This window comes from Protopterus annectens, chromosome 13.part0, assembly GCF_019279795.1.
Source record: "Protopterus annectens isolate FY-2018-M chromosome 13.part0, PAN1.0, whole genome shotgun sequence".
Taxonomy (NCBI): domain Eukaryota; kingdom Metazoa; phylum Chordata; order Ceratodontiformes; family Protopteridae; genus Protopterus; species Protopterus annectens.
This window is the reverse complement of record NC_056747.1, coordinates 264,102,529-264,122,235: the sequence shown is the minus strand read 5'-3', so window position 1 is coordinate 264,122,235 and position 19,707 is coordinate 264,102,529. Positions and strand designations below refer to the sequence as shown.

Genomic DNA, 19,707 nt, shown 5'->3' with positions numbered 1-19,707 from the left:
TAGTTTGCATACTTTTCCTGTTTTATGCTCTTATTTTTGTTTTATCGTACTTTATTAGCTGTAAACGTTCTTGATTAAAGTCAGGAAAGATTTTTGCCGCATTCTTCTACTGTAAAGGGAAAAAAAATCTTATCTAATGAGCTGAGCAGTAGCATTTTATTTAATGTAAGCAGAGCAGAAAAGGTTTAATCTTTGGGAGCTGTCAGTCCTCTGTGATTGTGTTGGATTCTACTCACCCATCCATCCTGTCCTGTTGTGTTTTATCTCTCGAGCTGTTCACCACAGTGTAATTTTAAAGTTAGAAGCTCCTCCAAGTCTCGTATCATTTGCTCATACTGGTGAGCACTAGAAAACCATACTGGGAAGGGCTTTCCCTTTAGACTGATGCAATTAGAAGTTATGTACCTACCATAACGTTCCATGTTAGTTGTCTTCTCTCGCCTTCTTTCTTGCTGGATGGGTTCGGAGCCGATCCTCGGCTCCGACTCGGCACTTGCTAAGCTCGAGAGTCACTTTTACCAGCTCGAGGCAGCCCCATATCCCATGATGCAAGGCGGTAATTACCCAGATCTCGTTTGGTATCTAGAGGAAAAACTGCCTATAAAACTTTCCACCAAGAAAAGAGGAACAGCTAACCTAAAAAGGCTGTAAAGTGAAACCAGGTAATCAAGGTCAAGAACTAACTGGTGTCCAAGGAAGAAGAATCTTCCAGAGAAATAGGGAGATCAAGGTCTGTCCAGGCTAGGGGGACAGGAGGGAGGGACGCAAGAAAGAAGGCGAGAGAAGACAACTAACATGGAACGTTATGGTAGGTACATAACTTCTAAATGTTAAGTTGTCAATCTCGCCTTCATTCTTGCTGGATGGGACCGCGTCCCTAGCACCTCTATCCTGGGTGGCTCAATGGAACAGACTCTTGAGAACTGTGGAACCAAAGCTTGCCCTGTCCCTGGAGGCCAAATCCAATTTGTAATGAGAAACAAAGGTATGAGGAGTGGCCCAAGTGGCTGCTGCACAAATAGTATCTAAGGGTAGCCTAGCCTGAAAAGCTGTAGAAGTGGCTAGACCTCTTGTGGAATGTGCTTTAGGTTTTGAGCTCAGTTGTTTGCCCCTAAGCTGATAAATGTCAGAAATGGTGGAAGATAGCCATCTGGATAAGGTCACTTTGGAAACAGGGAGACCTTTTTTATTTTCAGCATAAGAAAGGAAGAGCTGATCAGACTTCCTAAATTGCTTCGTTCTGTCCAAGTAATATCTGAGTTGGCGATGAACATCTAGGTAATGTAATTTTTGTTCCGCCCTGTTAGAATAATTTGGAAAAAATACATGAAGATCAATGGATTGGTTTAAATTTGTCTTAGAAGCAACCTTGGGCAAAAAGGATGGATTGGTTCTCAAGGATACTCTGTCCTTGTGGAAGACCAAATAAGGGGGACGAACAGAGAGGGCATGAAGTTCAGACACTCTTCTAGCCGAGGTAATAGCGACTAGAAAAAGTGTTTTCCAAGAAAGAAACTTTAATGAACATGAAGCAGCCGGTTCGAAAGGGGGAAGTATCAAGGATGTCGGCACTAAATTTAGGTCCCACTGTGGTGGAGGATCCCTAAGAGGGGGTCTAAGAAGGAACACTCCTTTGAGAAAGACTTTACAAAGTTTGTGGGACATAATGTTGTGGTCTGCAAATCCGACATGAAAATTCAAGATTGCTGCCAACTGAACTTTGACTGTGGAAGACGAAGAACCTGAGTGAAAAATTTCCGCTTGAAAATCCAAGACTGACTGAATAGGGGCAGTAAAAAGGGATCTATGTTCTTAGATTTTGCCCAAAAGGAGAAGCGTTTCCACTTGCAAGAGTAAATCCTCCTGGTAGAGGACTTAAGAGAAGCTACTATGATATCTCGTACTGTTTTAGAGATCATAGGAAGCCTGGCTAAGGAAGGAAGTGGAGCAACCAAGCTGTGAGGTTGAGGGAAGGAACGGACCGGTGCAGTTGACCCGACTGGTGGGTCAGAAGATCTGGAGCTGGGTCCAGATTCCAAGGCTGCACCAAGAGATGGCGATGAAGGAACGGGAACCAAATTTGTCGAGGCCAGTAAGGGGCAATGAGAATCATTTTGGCTCTCAAAACGGTAGCTTTCTGGAGTACTTGTGGTATCAATGGAAAGGGAGGAAAAGCATAAGGGAGTCCCCGGGGCCAATCTTGGGTAAGAGCGTCTCTGGGGGGATAGCCCGGAAGTGGGAAGAGAGAGAAGAAGTCTGGGCATTTGCTGTTTTAAGGTGTAGCAAAATGATCGCTTCATGGGCGGCTCCACTTCTGAAAAATTTCCTCCACTATGGATTGCTTGAGAGACCACTCGTGAGGCATGAGTATAGCTCTGCTCAATCTGTCCGCTATTATGTTGGTTTTCCCGGGGATATGCATTGCTACCAGAAACATATGAGAGGAGATCGCCCATTGCCAAAGTCTGAGAGCCTCTCGACACAAGGGATAGGACTTGGTTCCGCCCTGCTTGTTGATGTACCACACGACGGACATGTCCGTGTGAACTGCAATAGTTCCTAAGGGAAGAAAGTCGTTGAGGGCTTGTAACGTTAAAAGCACTGCTCTCATCTCTAGGACATTTATGTGCAGGTGGTATTCGAACGGTTGCCACGTGCCATGCCCCCCCCCCCACCCGATCAGGGAGGCATCCGAAGTGACCGTGGCTACCGGGGCCGGGGGAACAAATGGTCTGCCCTGATGGACTAGAGGAGAGGCAATCCACCAGGATAGATGGTTCTTGCAGGTTTGTGTCACCAGGATCTTGTGACGCATGGAAAGCTGCTGGAAGGACCATTGGGTGAACAACATCCATTGTAGGAGACGCATGTAAAAACGGGCCAGAGGAAGAAGTGTGATGGCAGCTGCCATGAGGCCCAACACTTTCAGGACCAACCTGGCTTGTACCCTTTTGCTGGATAGGATGATCCGAATGTGGTTTTGGATATCTAGGATTCTCTGACTTGTTAGGTTTGCTGACATCCGAGTAGTGTCTAGATTTGCGCCTATAAAGGTAATAGATTGGCAGGGCGATAAGGAAGACTTTTCAAAGTTGACCGAAATTCCTAACCGACCGCAGAGACGTAGAGTGTAATCTCTGGCTTGGAGAAGTTGATGCCTGGAGGTGGCTGAGAGGAGCCAGTCGTCGAGATACGGAAACACCTGGAATCCTTGACGTCTCAGGTGAGCCGTGACCACTGCCATGCATTTGGTGAACACTCTGGGGGCTGTAGTGAGACCAAAGGGCAGGGCTCTGAATTGAAAATTACTGGTCCCCAGCCGAAATTGGAGAAACCTTCTGGAGCGTCTGTGGATTTTTATGTGATAGTACGCATCCTGAAGGTCTATGGAGCACATCCAGTTGTCTTTGCCCAGAAAAGGCAAAATCGATTGAAGTGTGACCATCCGAAATCTTGTCTTTTTGACAGACTTGTTGAGCCTGCTGAGGTCTAATATTGGTCTCCAGTCTCCTGTCTTTTTGGGAACCAAAAAGAACCTTGAGTAGATTCCGGACTCTAAATGGTCTGTTGGAACTGGCTGGATGGCCCTTTTTTTTAGAAGCTTTGAAACCTCTAGTTTTGCAATTTCCCTTAGACTGGGTGGAACGTCTGGAAGGGAACTTTTCTGAGGGAAGGGGCTTTCCTCGAAAGGAATCTTGTAACCCTTGGATATGATCGACTGTACCCATCTGTCTTAAGAGAGGGAAAACCAGGCTTCTGGGTACAGCGACAATCTCCCCCCGACTGCCTCCAAGGGTGGACAGTCGGACAACACCTCAGGGATGCTGGAAGGGCTTGTCAGAGAGAGGCTCTCTGCTGCCCTGGTTCTGCGGACCCCCTCTGCCCCTAGGGCGGCGTCTATTGTTATTACCCCCTCTGCCTCTGGGGGTAAATTGACCACGTGCGTCAGGCGTGACTCCCTGAGATTTACGGAACCACATTTTCCCTCCCTCCCTTCTGACCTTTGGGATAAGGCCTAGAAGGGGTGGAGAAACGGACTCCTACGGCAGAAAGTCTTGCCGTCTTGCTCGCACCTGGTTAAAGTGTCCTTCACCTGAGGGCCAAACAATGTTGCCCCATCAAAGGGAGAGTTTGTGAAGGACGCCTTAAAGGGGTCTGCAAAATTAGAGCCGCATCCAGGACTGACGTCTGAGAGCCACTCCTGTACCTGCAGCTCTACTCGCCCCATCGGCTGCATAAGAAATGAGCCGCATGGAGGAGTTGGTTATGGAATTAAGGATTCCCAGTTGAGAGGCAATCTTTTCCTGAGCCCCTGCTGCTGATGGATCCTGTACTACTTCACCCAATTCTTTGAGGATGTCTCTTTGAAGTCTGGTGAAGTGACATAAATAATTCAGCGAACGCATAGCAAAGGTCGCTGAGGAAAACATCCGCTTGCCATACCTGTCCATGGTCCTAGACTCCTTGTTAGGAGGATGGACTGGCATGGAAGGATCTGCAAGTTCCTTTTTGGTGGTGGCCGCCACCACCATGGCATCAACCGGGACACCTTTAGTAAGAAACTGCTTTTCAGCGGGGGCCGTGATAAATTTTGAAGGTCTCCTGGGGACTGGTTCCACCGAATCAGGAGATGCCCACGCCTTTCGAGCTATGACCTCCATGAGAGGGTCGAAAGGCGGAGACACCCAGGAGGTGGAGGGTCGAGATCCAAAAGCCTCCAGGTATACCGATTCATCCTCGGAGGGATTAATGGAGCGCCAGTTCCCCCTCTGTTTCAGGAGTTCAAGGATGTCTGAAAAGGAGACATCCTCAGAGGGGGATCTTGGGGACCCCTCCGACTCATCTAAATCGGTATCTGATGTTGTAAGATTCAGGGGAGTCTAAGTGCTTCCTCTTGCAGGTCCTCTTACGCGGGGGTTCACCTGAAGGATCAGGAGAAACCTCGGAAGAGGAAGTTCTTCCCAATGGGGAGACCTGGGGTGATGGATCTCTGGGTCTGGGAGCAAGAGAGCGGGAAGAGGCATCTACAGGCACCATAGAGGGAGGAGCTAAAGGAACCGACTGCTGACCAAGCTCAAGGGCTAGCACACTCCTCATCACCTCGAAGGCTCCCCTCCCAGGGAGGGCCGAGAGATCCCGCTCCGAAGAAACAGGGATCCCTGGTCCCACTGAAAGGGAAGGCTCCGAAGCAGATGTCGGGGCCGAACTCACCAAGGCCGAAGCTCCGAGAGGGAGAATGGGGTCGGACAAGGGTCCGATGCCACTCTCCCCCTCTGAACCGATCAGGGAAGCCCGACGCCCGGATCCCTCCAAGGACGGTCTCAAGGAGGAGATAGGAGTCGAGGACGACTGAGCCGAAAGGTGTGGTATCGGCTCCGAAGCAGCAACAGTCACGGTACCAATAATCTCCGGCTCCGAACTCTGTAGGAGAGTGGAAGGAGGGATTTCAGGAGGGTGTAGAATAGCGGTCGTCTGTTGAGACGGGCTATGGAGCATCTGGGCTAGTGCCTGTGATTTTAATAGCCTACTCGCCACTCTCTCTAAATCATGGTCTGATAGCCTGGAAGACATAGATGATCGGCTCCGATGGCTCCGCTCCGAAAGCAAGGGGGAGGCTGGAGCCGAGTGTATAGATTCCAATGAAGGAGATCTAGACCTCTTTGGACGGAGCCATCGGAGCCGAACAACCTTCGGCTCCAGGCGGAGCCAACAACTTGTCGGCTCCGAGCGGAGACAAAGATATCTCTGCTCCAGCCGGAGCCGAGGCATGCTTTGACGCTAGGGTGTCTGCTCTGGCCGGAGCCAACACAGGTGCCGAAGCCAGGGTATCAGTGCCGAACGGCGCCGATACTGAAGCTTCCAACAAGGAAGGATCGGCTCCGGACGGAGCCGATGTCGACTCTGGCGGAGTCGGAACCAAGACCACAAGAAGTCTGGGTCTTGGGAGGCTTAGAGGGCTTCCCAGAGCCGACCTTAGCAGGGGAGCTCTCAGGCTTAAGAAAACCCCTGAGGATCAACTTATTTCTACGTTCCTGCAGGACTCTCTGGCTGAAAGAATGACAGATAGCACAGGAGTCCTGCAGGTGTAGGGGTCCCAGGCAATAAATACAAGAAGTGTGACAGTCTGTCAGAGACATCTTCTGACAGCATGAGTCACACTTCTTGAAACCTGAGACCCTAGTATCTTTGGACATGTCTGAGTCCTAATACACACACACACACACCAATCAGACAAAAAAGACACTAATAAACAAAAAATCAGAACAGCGAGACACAACACCCACACACCTAAGGAAAATCCTGACATGGACTGTGAGGGAGGGTAAGGCCTAAGGCCCAAAACACTAGAAACTTATGAATAAGGGAAGTAAGGGGAATGGGTATGGAGCTGAGTGAATAAGGTTCACTAAAAAACTATAAAGAATAAATTTTTAGGGTATTGGGTATCTAAATCTTTCACAAATAGCAATGAAAAATCACTTACCAGGAGCTGGTAAAAAAGATGACCTCATTAGCGAAGCGGCAAACGAGATCTGGGTAATTACCGCCTTGCATCATGGGATATGGGGCTGCCTCGAGCTGGTAAAAGTGACTCTCGAGCTTAGCAAGTGCCGAGTCAGAGCCGAGGATCGGCTCCGAACCCATCCAGCAAGAATAAAGGCGAGATTGACAACTTAACATCTTGAGTTAACATGCCCCTTTCAGTTAACATGCCCCTTTCATATTTTCCCACCTGCTAAGTGCACACTATAAAATCCTAGCATATTTAACTGCCTTTTATATAGCATATTCTTAAAATCCGTAGCATCTGTGGTAAGACTGTATGTATATTGGTGGAAAGCCCTAAAACTGCTTCTTTGGAGCCAGATTGGGATGAGCGCCTCTGTTTTGCTTCTGATGAGAGGAGGAGCAGTGGGACACTTAATTTCTGTATAGCCCAGAGATTAAAAAAACATTTTTTGCTTAGCTGCCTCTGATCAGGGCATTGTGCATTTTCAGGGTTAGTATAGTTTCTATTTTGGCAAGAGCCTCTTCAGTTTAAATTTTGAACTTTTATGCAGTTTGGTACTTTTGTGTTGAGCTGTTATATATACAACCCAGGCCATTTACAAACAGAAGGCTACATCAAGCCTGCAGGGCCTGTACAACAGCTGAGACGAGACTACTGATCGTTAAAGAACCTGTGACCCATTTCTCAGGAACCATCTTTAAGATTAATGCTTGTAAGCTGCTCCTGGTGAGAAGGACAGCAAAGTGACATTGATTTCTAGCTGTATGCAGTTACAGTGAGGCTAATAAAAGGCAGGAGAATCACTAGTGTTTCTTGTTCTTACCAAGCCTTGCATATTTCTTCTCATACATTTTTACAATATAAAGTAAATTGTATTTCTCTTACTTTTATTGTGTATACATATGAGCACTGCTGTTAAATTCAAATTTTGCTGTAAGCATCCTAGTGTACATTGTATTTTAGGTGGCCCCTTTATTTTGGGACCAGTTCCTAGAAGTTTCTCTGATGGTACGTACACTACTCTCCATCACTGTGACTGTTTGGTTACTGCCCTGCTTTTGTAGGCCATAGCTGTTGTGACCATTGTATAGTGGTGTGCACATGTTGTTGTGCATCTACTAATCAGCTGTGTAAGGTTAGCAGTTGTGTCCTAAGGACTGGTTATTCTTTGGTAAATGGTTCTGTTTTCAACTTAGCATTTCTGACCATAAAGTTTAAATCTGATGTTAGTAGTTCATTATTAATTCTTGGTGTTCATTCTGTGGCATAAACTAAAGCTACAGCATTCTGCTCCTATTAATTGTTTTGCAATGTTTGCGGGTAACCTGTGTAGTACTAGGAGTTGTAACCCTATACAAATTATATGAAATTGCCAGTACTTCGTGTAATACTGCGTAATTTCAACTTTTCACTATCATCTAACCGAATCGTAGAGTATCACCCTAAGCTTTTCACCCATAAATCTTCAAGGTCTCTTGATGTCCTTCAAGAATGCAACTGCAGTCATAACATATGGGTTGTCTTGCCTCAGGCAGCCCTCGGTCGGCCGGATTCTAAAGTCTGGGTCCGACGTCGGCTGATGTCGCATTTCTCTCCGACGTCAGGGCGGCTGGAGTATATAAGCATCAGCCGACGCCATCTTCTTCAGTCTTTCTTGCCGCGCGGTGCCCGAAGCAGAAGCAGTTCGCAAGTGCCGGTCGGTCAGCTCCTGTATTCTTTGAAACCGAAGTCATCAAAAAAGCTAAGTACCCCGTTGGGGACCTTTTCTTGCCTTAGCCGATGTCAGAAATTACTGAAAAAGTAAATAATTGTTTGTCTTGTGGTAAACAAATACCTGATAAGGATTTCCACTTTTACTGCCTCCCTTGCCTTGGCCCAGACCACGACGTCTCGGCCTGTGTCGCCTGTGCTCGCTTCAATAAGCGCACTCTCAGGCGCCGGGCGGAGTTCGCAGAAGACTTCGGCGACAAATTTCATTATACCATGCCGTCGGAACTACCGACAACGCAGACTCCTAAGAAACGAAAAGACCGGGACCGACATCCTCGGCCCGCGTCTTCCACCGACACCACGACTAAACTAACCGCGAGTGCCCCGGTTCCCTCTGAGTCGGTTATTCCACCGCTCCGAACCGAAGACACCGCTTTACCGATACCTCCGATTCCGGAGGCCACTCCGCCAGTTATTGATTTTCCTCCGGATACCGAAACCAAGGAAATGCCCGAGACCATTGCTGTTGATAAGGTCACTCCTGCATGTGGAGCAGCTAGGCCTCCCATGTCCATGTCTATCAAGGCCTACACACGTGCTAAGGCAGCCAGCAAGTCCAAGCATCTTACTGCTAAAACCTTACTTCAGCCTACTCCTGAAACACAAATCATGTCTATGGCAGCAGATTTAATTTCCCTGATCAGAGGTTCCCAGGCCCATCCTGAGAGGATCCCAGCCTCCTCCTGACAAAAGGCCCAGGGTTGAACCCTCTGACCCTCTTCCTTCAGATGAAGATTCTGAGGACTCTGTTCACTCCGAAAGCCAGGAAGAGCCCTTCCAGACCTATGAGGATTCAGATGCAGAGGACTCCATTCCCTCAGCCTCCCCTCCTGAGGATATTTCTTTTGGGGAAGTTCTGCATTCCATGAGGGAGCATTTCAAGTGGCAAGGCCAGGAATATTCTGATTCCAGGAAGCGCCTTCGAACCTTCCTTAAAAAGCCCCAGCACAGGCCCTTAGCTATACCTCCTGTGCTTGATGTTTTGGATGATTTGTATTCTGACTCCAGTGTCACCCCTGATACTCTTCCTCCTGCCCCTGCCAAGCCTGACAGATACTATAGGGTTCCAGAAACCCATTCTCATTTCTTTAAGGCCCATGCTGTTGATTTGGAAACTATTTCCCAGGGGCCTAAAGGGGTTTCAGCTACCACCTCCAAAAATCCTTTGCCTTCTAACAGGGAAGCAAGGTCCTTAGAGAGATGGGGGAAGAAGGTTTACACCTCCACTACTTTATCTATGAGAGCTCTCAATTGTCTCTTTCACATGTTTCAATATCAGGATTTCCTGTTAGATGATTTTCAGAAAACATTGGCCTCCCCTGAACCCTTAGATAGGAAGTCTTTGCAGGAGACTGTGCATAATGCTCAACAGGTTAGCAATCACTTTCTACAGTGTGGATATGATGCATTGGAGGCTTCATGTAGGGCAGCTATGGCAGGGGCGGTCATTCGTAGACCTGCATGGTTGAAAGAACAACCCTTACCAGATCATGTTAAGGCAAAACTTCTTGACGCACCCTTGGAAAAGAACAAGCTTTTTGGTGCTAATGCTAAAGATGTGTTAAAGTCCATTGAGGAAAAAGCCAAGTCAGTTCAGACAGTAAAAGATTTCCTTCAGGTTCAGCCGCCCAGATTCAGCAGGAACTGGCCTTCTAAAAACTGGTCCTTTCCTAATCCTGAAAGATCACAAAGGGGCAAAAACAGGCGTGGCCGAGGAAGAGGCCAATACAGAGGATCCTACAGGGGACGACAATGGCAACCAACAAACCAAAGAAGTGACACGGGTTTCTTCTGCCCCGCAGGGACAATCTCAATGACTTTCCTCTAGTTCCGCTAACCAAGGAGCAAACAGAGGCTCCTTTGGGTGGAAAGTTATCTCTGTTTTCAAAAAATTGGCACAAACTGACAGCAGACAAATGGATTTTGGACATTATAGACCACGGTTACAGGTTCCACTTCCACACTTTGCCAGGAAAACAAGGCATGCCAAACCTTCCACAAAATCAGAGGGCAGAGGCTATAAAGCAAATTTCTCTGCTTGCACAGATCAAAGCAATAGAAAAAGTTCCACAACAAGAACAAGGCCAGGGGGTTTATTCAAGACTGCTCCTTGTTCCAAGAAAAGAAAGTCAATGGAGACCAATACTGGACTTGTCCGCTTTAAACACTTTCCTCATAGTACCAAAGTTCAAAATGCTGACTCTACAGCAACTCCTTCCCATGCTGGGCAAGGGGTCTTGGCTGATTACTCTGGACCTCAAGGAGGCATACCTGCATGTCCCTATCAGACACAGCTGCAGAAGATACCTCAGATTTCTTGCAGGGCCAGAGCATTATCAATTCTGAGCATTGCCATTTGGCTTATCTACTGTGCCCAGAGTATTCACGAAATACCTGGCATCAGTAATTGCTCATTGCAGGCTCCAGGGGATTCAAATCTACCCGTACCTGGACGATTGCCTCATACAAGCGGACAACAAACTAACTTTGACAAAAAACTTGAATTATGTCATACACTTGCTACAGGCTCTGGGATACACAGTCAACTTTCAAAAGTCAAGACTTCAGCCATCCCAGCAAATCTTCTTAGGAGCCAAACTAGACACAGCCTCTCAAATGGCTTACCTGACAGAAGACAAGCAAAAGAAGTTAACCCATTACTTCAAAAGTTTAGCAAAGCTCACCCAGATGACTGCAAGGAGTTTCCTACAGGCCCTGGGTTACATGGCATCCTGCATCCTCCTGGTTCCACTAGCAAGACTACACATAAGAAAGCTTCAATGGTACTTAAAAAGCTTATGGTCTCAACACAGCAACAACCTAGAAGCAAATATCCCACTCATTCCATGTCTTCAAAAAGAATTTCTATGGTGGGCCTCAGCAAGCCAGTCAAACATAGGTATGTCATTCAAAAAACCTCGGATAACACAGACCATGACCACAGACGCCTCAGACCTTGGATCGCACATGGAAGGCAGATGTATTCAAGGACAATGGTCTCCAAAGGAAACACATCTGCATATCAATCAAAAAGAAATGTTAGCAGTAATGCATGCCATCGAGGCCTTTGGGCAGCAACTTCAACAAGGCCACCTATTAATACGGACAGAGACAACACCACAGTGATGTGGTACATAAACAAGCAGGGGGGCACTCATTCTTACCCCCTTTGCAGACTGACAATGAATCTTTGGGAAAAATCACTGGGCCTAAACATACAATTACAATCCCAGTTTGTTCCAGGCAAAGACAATGTTCTGGCGGACAGTCTAAGCAGGAATTTCCTAGACCCCCACGAATGGAGGCTACATCAGACATCTTCCTACGACTCACCTCGGCATGGGGCAGGCCGGACGTAGACCTATTTGCCTCCCACCTCAATCATCACTTACAAAAGTTCTGCTCAAGGACATATCATCCACAAGCATGGAAAATAGATGCCCTCTCATTCAACTGGAGCACCCTGATAATTTATGCATTTCCACCTCTGCCACTGATGACCACAATGTTATTAAAGATCAAAGCAGACAAGCCGAAGGGGACCTAATAGCTCCAGACTGGCCAAGACAACACTGGTACCCACTACTACGGAGCATATGTCACAACAAAACGTGGGCCCTTCCACAATGGCCCCAACTTCTGACTCAACACAACTTCAGGACAGTTCATCCCAACATCCAGACGCTACAGCTAACAGCTTGGGAAATCCCATAAATAACCTTGATTTACCTCTCTCCAAGGAAGTTCAGCGGATACTAACAGAAGCCCGCAGACCATCCACCAGAAAAGTTTACTCAGCCAAATGGAAGAGATTCAGCATTTGGAATACCAACAAGGGTCATGATGCCTCATTTTTGAGCATTCCTCTCATCCTGGAATACTTGGCAGATATGCTGCATAAAGGACTTTCATTCTCTTCCATAAAAATTCATGCTTCAGCTATCTCAGCTAGATACAACACTGACCCACCTGTGTTTTCACATCCTTTAAGGCAATTTCTTAGAGGAATCAAGAATATAAAGCCCCCAAGAAAGGCACCAGTACCAGCTTGGGACCTCAATTTTGTCCTAGAAAAATTGACTTTACCTCCCTTCGAGCCAGCAGCTTCTGTGGATTTACAATTTCTTTCCTGGAAGACAGCTTTCCTGTTGGCCATTACCTCATCAAGAAGGGTTTTGGAATTACAGGCCTTAATGGCAATACCACCGTTCATAACCTTTCACAGAGACAGGGTCTCCTTACGAACCAACCCTACCTTTCTGCCAAAAGTGGTATCTAGGGTTGCCTTAAATCAAGCAATTCACCTGCCTACTTTCTTTCCTAATCCTGAGAACAAAGGGGAAAGACTGTTGCATACCTTGGACATACACAGACAACTTCACTACTACCTAGACAGAACCAAGACCAGTAGGAAGTCTGACCAGCTTTTTGTAGCTTACACCCCTGCAGTACAAGGAAAAGCAATTTCTAAACAGACAATTTCAAAATGGATTGGACATTGCATCAGATTCTGTTATTCCTTCCATGGAAAGTGTGTGCCAGCCAATGTCAGACCACACTCCACCAGAGCTACAGCCACCTCTGCAGCCTTATTAAGAGGGGTGCCTACAAAAGACATTCTAGAAGCTGCTACATGGAGCTCCATGCATACATTTTCCAAGCACTACAACCTCCCTCTATATTCCAGATCCAGAGCAGGCTTTGCTTTGGCAGTCCTGCAGGGACTGATAGCTACACCATCCCTTTCTTAGAGCATACCACCTCCCCCAGCTAAGCTTTGGTATTCAACCCATATGTTATGACTGCAGTTGCATTCTTGAAGGACATAGTACAGTTTTGTACCTACCATAAATGTAGATGTCCGATAGATATGCAACTGCAGTCTGGTCTTCCCTCCCTCCATCCCCTCTATGCCTTGGGTCCACTCCTCTCCCTGTTATCCTTAGCTGGGGATATCTGTTATGGTGTATCTGTTTATTGCTTATTTGTTGTCTGGAAACCTATTTTTGTCTTCCAATTTGATTACAGCCTTCCTTGGAGGGCACCTGGCATCTGGGGCAAGAAACACTGAAGAAGATGGCGTCGGCTGATGCTTATATACTCCAGCCGCCCTGACGTCGGAGAGAAATGCGACATCAGCCGACGTCGGACCCAGACTTTGGAATCCGTCCGACCGAGGGCTGCCTGAGGCAGGACAACCCATATGTTATGACTGCAGTTGCAAATCTATCGGACATCTACATTTATGGTAGGTACAAAACTGTACTTTTTCCTTCAGCCCAAGTACTGTGACCAGCCCTAGGTCTCTATCCTTTGACAATATGGCTCTGCAGTCTGCTCTCACCACATCTTTGGTCAGTCTAGTTGCATTAAGTATTATAAGTTAGTTTAACAAATGTCTTATGCTTAATGTTTGTTCAATGCCGTTAACATTTAGTTGTACAATCAGTGAAAGATGTAAACAGTCAAGAAACACTGTGACAAACCTCCTGCATCAAACCACTGTAGACAAGCATTTGTCCACAAAACAGTTTCTTTAAGAACAGATAACAGGCCCATAACATCTGCTGAGGCTGTAAAGAAAAAAATACAAACTTCCTGGAAGCCACTGTTGAGAGCCTAGCCTCCAGCGCACACACAGCAATACTTACTTCTCTCCAGTCACACTGTTAATCCACATAGCTCACTCAGACTTCTCCAGAAGAGCAGGCTTGAGCCCATAAGACCCACCAAGCTTGCATTCACTCAGAGAAATATTTTAGTGGTAGCCTGTTCATGCCTCTCTAGTGAATGTTGTGTCAGTATGACTAACTATAGAACATCTAACTGTAAGCTGTTTGTCAAATGCCAGGATCTGATGTAAGAGTCCTATGGTCCCTTAAATCAGGCAAATGTCTACCAGATGGTAATGCTACATATCAGAGAGAATGGCAGAAATAGGCATGATGAAACTTAATGTGCACATGTTTAGGGCAGGAAAAATACTGTGTAGTATCTTGCCTTCACTCAAAATGGCTAGCTATTAAGACAGGGTAATTGGCTTTAACAGTTGACTGCAAAGTCTGTGCCACTCTAATGGGATCCCTTACGTGTTGGTCTGGGCTGAGATAATCCTGTTTTACCAAAGATTGCCTGCACTTCTCATACTGTGCCTTCCACATGTAGGCCAAATATTTTGCTGCTCACATATCCTCCTCTTGGGCAGTCTCTCCCTATCGCTTATTCCAGCATAGCAACTGCAACTCAAATTTGGACATCATTGTGGAATTACTTAATGCTAGGAGGCTGAATAAAATGACAGACATTAAGGCTCTCCAGTGGTTTGAACACATTCATATTTGTTTAATTTTTGCTTTGAGAGCACACTGTTTCTGTGCCAGGATTTAGCACTTGCCACCCCTTTAGGTCCTCTGGTAACTGGAGGTGTGGGGAGTACTTATAATTGTCAGAAAATACCATCCCCTCACTTCCAGTTACCTGTGACCCTGACTTGGATTTCTTAGAGACCCCAATATTCCTTAACAGATTTAGCCTTTACTTCATTGATAGCTATAGATCTCTTTTGATGACTCCTACAGTTCAGGGGAATTTCACACCTCAAGAGATGAAATATAAAGAGGCGGAGCCTAGATGGCTAACTGAGAGCAGTGAATTTTGAGAGCTCCATAAACTAGTATAATATAGGATTTTTTTTATTATTTTCAAGTTTAAAATGTCAGAAATCTATAGATAAGCTGCTAAACTACGTAAATATCAATTTTGGTGGAGATGTACAGAAATTTTCCTTTGAAGTAACTTGGAGATGTACCGAGTCACTGAATATGAACAATTCACGGAATTCTCATCCAGATGCTGCTTTGAAAAATAACCGCAATTGATGACATCTACTTTACAGGAACTATCTTTGAAGATGGCTGGCTTTAAAAATGACTTAGAAAACCTCAATTAAATTCTCAAAAACAGACTGATACTCTTAAGGAAGTATTACAGCAACACCATACAAAAATAACAAATATAGAGACTTCTCTAAATGACATTGAAGGGGAGACTCAGAGGAAGAATTCCAGAAAGCATTTCTGCTTAAACAGAATACATGGCTGCTTAACAGAGTAGATGACTTAGAAAACAGGGAAAGGAGAAACAACATAAGGATCTTTGGTCTGCCTGAAAAACACTGAAGGAAGAAGGCATTATTTTATTCTTAACCTGGATTCCTGAATCTTTAGACTTGAAAGAGGGACTTGCATTTGGGATTGAAAGGGCGCTTAGTGCACTGAGGAAACCTGCTTCTAACTCAACAAATACTCCACCTAGATCCATAGTTATAAAATTTCTTTCATTTCTGGACAAGGAACTAATATTAAAATCTGCTTGGAGAAAATCACCCTTAAAATACAATCAAAGTCTGGTAAGGTTTGACAGAGATTATTCTTCTAGATTACTAGAACAAAGGAAAAAAGTCTGGCCAATAATAAAACTGTTGAAACAAAACAACATTAAAGGACAGCTGGCCTTTCCAGCCAAGATAAAAATACTTTTGCCAATGAGATGAGAACCTTTAATGACTTGGAAGAAGCTACTATATTCATCAAAAACAACATAGTGTCTATCCTGGAAGAAATGGAATGGATGGCCTCTACTCTTAAAAGATTAAAAGAAACAAATCCTTGGACTGATGCTAGAAAGAATAAACAAAAAAACTAATTCCAAGATAGCTGTCCCAAAAAAATAACACTTACGACTACATCTCTCAAAGTATCGACTAATATGGTACAGCACTTGTCATCTGCTTTTATTTAAAAAAAGGAGGGTTTCTTAAACAACTGAGAAACAGTAATGATTTATTCAGAATGATCAGAGTCCAGTAATTCTTCACAAACAAAGGTCGGTCAAGATGGGTTACTATTTGCATTATATATAAGCCAAACAAAGCAACATATAATATAAGCATAGAAGTTTCTATTCCCCTACTTTAACTCAATGAGTACTTATCTTGTATATTTTTCATTGTTTTTACTTATTATAAAGTAATTAACTAATTCAACACGGTACCATTCATCAGAGTTCAGACTCAAATGAAACAAATTAAAATCATATATAATAGCAACAGTAGAGTGTTTTGAAAAAAAATGCTGTCATGGAGACTAATACCTTCTTCAGTTAAAGTATAATTTAGAAATGAAAAAAATAAAAGGAAATACCGAAACCGGTAAACCAGTCTGTTTAATACTCCAAAACACATAACTAAGCACTTTCGCCAAAAACAAAATAGGCTTCTTCAGAGTTGTTCATGTTAATACAATCTAACAATTAAATGCTACATCATATGAAGAATCAGCGAATGATTTAGAAATGTCATGTATATCCTGGTTAAATAATAGTACCAAGCTCTTAGTACAAATGTCATCATTATTCTGTCTAAATAGTTATCAGTTATGGCGGGTATGATGGCTACAAGTGCTGTTTCATCAATTCTGATATGGTGTGCGTGGTTGCAGCTGTGTTTGGCAGCTAGTACAAATATTATTCTGTCTAAACATAATATCAGTTATGGCAGGTATCATAGCTTTGAGTGCTGTTTGATTAAGCCTGACATGGTGTATGTGGATGCTGTGTCTGGCAGCTGTTATATTTTGCTATTTTCATCTCCGGGAAGCTGTGAGTTGCAGGTTGTGATTAAGGTTTACTGGTGCGTGTGTATTATAGTTTCATAGGTAGGTACTAGGCTATTGGCCCTAGGGCCTATATAAGCCTAGCCAAAAAGGTACCCCGGCTTTCACCACCCAAGAAAATTATTTTCCTGTGCTCCTGTCAAGCAGAGCCACAGAGGTGATCCCGGGGTGAATTTCCTCTTTCCCATCCAATCATCAAGATTTTTCTTGGAGTGCTAATGGAGTTTTGATGTAAAGGAGTTTTGATGTCGATAGTTTGTTCGAGAGTATGGGAAGTCTCTGGGACAGGAATCTATCCCTCCAGCATGTTCTGTTTATTGTAGTGACATGTTTTAGGTCCCTAGAGCGTGTAGCTTGGAGGGATTGGGATTTCTTTAAGTGGAGCATGTCCAACAGCTCTGGGTTTTACATAGCTTTGTATGTTGCAGAAATCGCCTCTGAGTAGGCGATATGCGACGGAGTAAAGCTTGACTTTTTTGAGATGGTCTGCGTAGGGCATCTGTTTGAGGTCGGTAATCCTCTTTGTGAGGTATTTCTGCGGCCTTTCCTGTTGTTGTAGATGTCTTTTGAGGGACATACCAAAAGAATCGTCGTACTCTAATGGGTCTAATGAGTGACGAGTAGAGGGGAAGAGTGACTTCTCTTTCCTTTATGAGAAACCTTTGGTGATGGTGTGCCACGTAGAAGGATTTCCTGACTACTGTGACAGTGTGATTATCAAAGGAGAGACTACTGTCCACTTGTGTTTCAGGGTCTCTTATCACACTTTGTGTTAAGTAGACTACAACCTATGTGGTAGCTCTTGGATACAGAGTTTTTTACCAAAGGGGATGACAGTGCACTTTTTGGCATTGAGCTTGAGGCCATGGCTTTGAAACCAGGCGTCTGTCTCCTTGAGGCCCTTTTGTAAGATGTCCACATCATTAGAAGTTTTGATTATGGCTCCTAGTTTGCAGTCATCTGCGAACCTCATTAGCCAAAGACCTTCTGTGTTAGCCTGTTCTTCAGAAAAGTAGATACCAAACAGGAGAGGACCCAGAACTGAACCCCGTGGTACTCCACTTGTCACTGGTCTGAAGTCGGATTTGGAGTCTGCTACTTTCACAATGTGGGTTCTGTCAGTGAGCCCGTTGGCAACCCATCTTGTGACATAGGGATTTATACCTAGTTTAGTGAGTTTATCTATAATTCCAGAGTGGGAGGTGGTGTCAAAAGCCTTGGTGAGATCTAGATAGGCTGTGTGAAGCACCTTACCCTCTTCTACGGCTTTGGTGACTGCTTCAAAGAAGTCTATCAGGTTTAGGAGACATGATCTGCCTTTTACAAACCCGAACTTGATGGGGTCCAGAGTTTGGAGATTACCAATGTCTTTGTGTGCAAGATCCATGATGATATGTTCCATGGCCTTGCAGACCAGGCTCATTAGGCTAATGGGGGAGGTAGTTCCTGGGGTCCATGGTGGCTCCCTCTTTGTGGAGTGGGTTAACTGTTGCAGTGTGCCATTCAGTGGGCACAAAGCCTGAGGTGAGGCTATGATTGAACATGGTGCTAAGGTGGGGTGCCAGTTCGTTCTGCAGAACGCAGCCTAGGATGTTTTCAGGTCCCATGGATGCTGTGTTCTTGGCTTTGGAGTGTGTGCTTTTTACCTGTGCAGCCATGATAACAGGAACTTGGCATTCTTTCAGTATAGAGATGTGCCCTTTAGGGGTTGAAAGCGGGATAAAGTTAGCACTAAACCTGTGTGCCAGGATGTTGGCAATATCAGTTGGTTCTGTATATTTAGTGCCATTGTGCTGTAACTCAAAGCAGGTCTGAGTGTTGCCATTGAGATTCTTGACATAGCTATAGAATGCTTTGTGGTTATCTTTAGAATCAGTGGTGATTTTGTTTTCGTAACTAGTTTTGGAGGATTTTATGAGGGATCTCAGCTTCTTACTGAGGCTGACCAAGGGAGCTCCTTCCAATCATGGGATTTTTCTCTTTTTTGCAACAGTTTCTTCTCTTGTAGAGTTTGTTTATGGCAGGGGGCCACCAGATTGGCTTTCTTTTTTTTTGAAGGATAGCATCTTGGTTCTGTTAGGGATAGCACGATCCATGCACTCATGTAAGTGCTTATGAAGTGCATTTGTGTAGGATTCAGCAGTCGTTCCTCTATTGTCAGTCTGCATGGGTGTTATGAAGTTTTCCACTTCTGTTTTAAGAAGCATGAAGTTGGCTTTGAAGAAATTTTTTATGGTGGTCTCCCTAATGGGGGGGGGGGGGATGTGGATGTCTAGGGTGATTAGCTTGTGGTCGGATCTGACCAATGAGGAATTGACCTCAGATGTGGAACACCGGTCACCCATGTTGGTAATGAAAAGGTCTAGGATATTTGCCCCTGGTTGGGGGGTGGATAAGTTGATCCAAGGCATTGGAATTTATGAATTCCAGAAAACATTGAGCAAAAGAGTTGGTACATAAGTAGCTTTCCCAGTTAATGGTGGGGTAGTTGAAATCGCCCATTATTAGGGTGTTGGGTTGTACCCTAATATTTTCCAGTGTATCAAGAAATGAGTGGGAATCCTGGGGCGTGGTAGGGGATCTGTAGCAAGTTACAATTTGGATTGCCATGTTGCCCACTTGCCCAGAGTTAGTTGCACTTTGATAATCTCAGATGCATTCTGCTGAGCAACTAGCCTGCTGGTGTGGATATCCTTAATGAATATGGACACGCCTCTGCCTTTTGTGTTTTGGTCCAGGTTAGGTGTCTGAAAG

The 19,707-nt window shown here is 45.1% G+C and overlaps 1 protein-coding gene across 1 annotated transcript in view; it reads left to right on the top strand.

Annotated features, from left to right (window-relative positions):
- The window catches only part of RANBP3 (RAN binding protein 3), a 2,163,070-nt gene that overhangs the window by 1,262,606 nt on the left and 880,757 nt on the right, over positions 1-19,707 (top strand). The window lies entirely within an intron of this gene.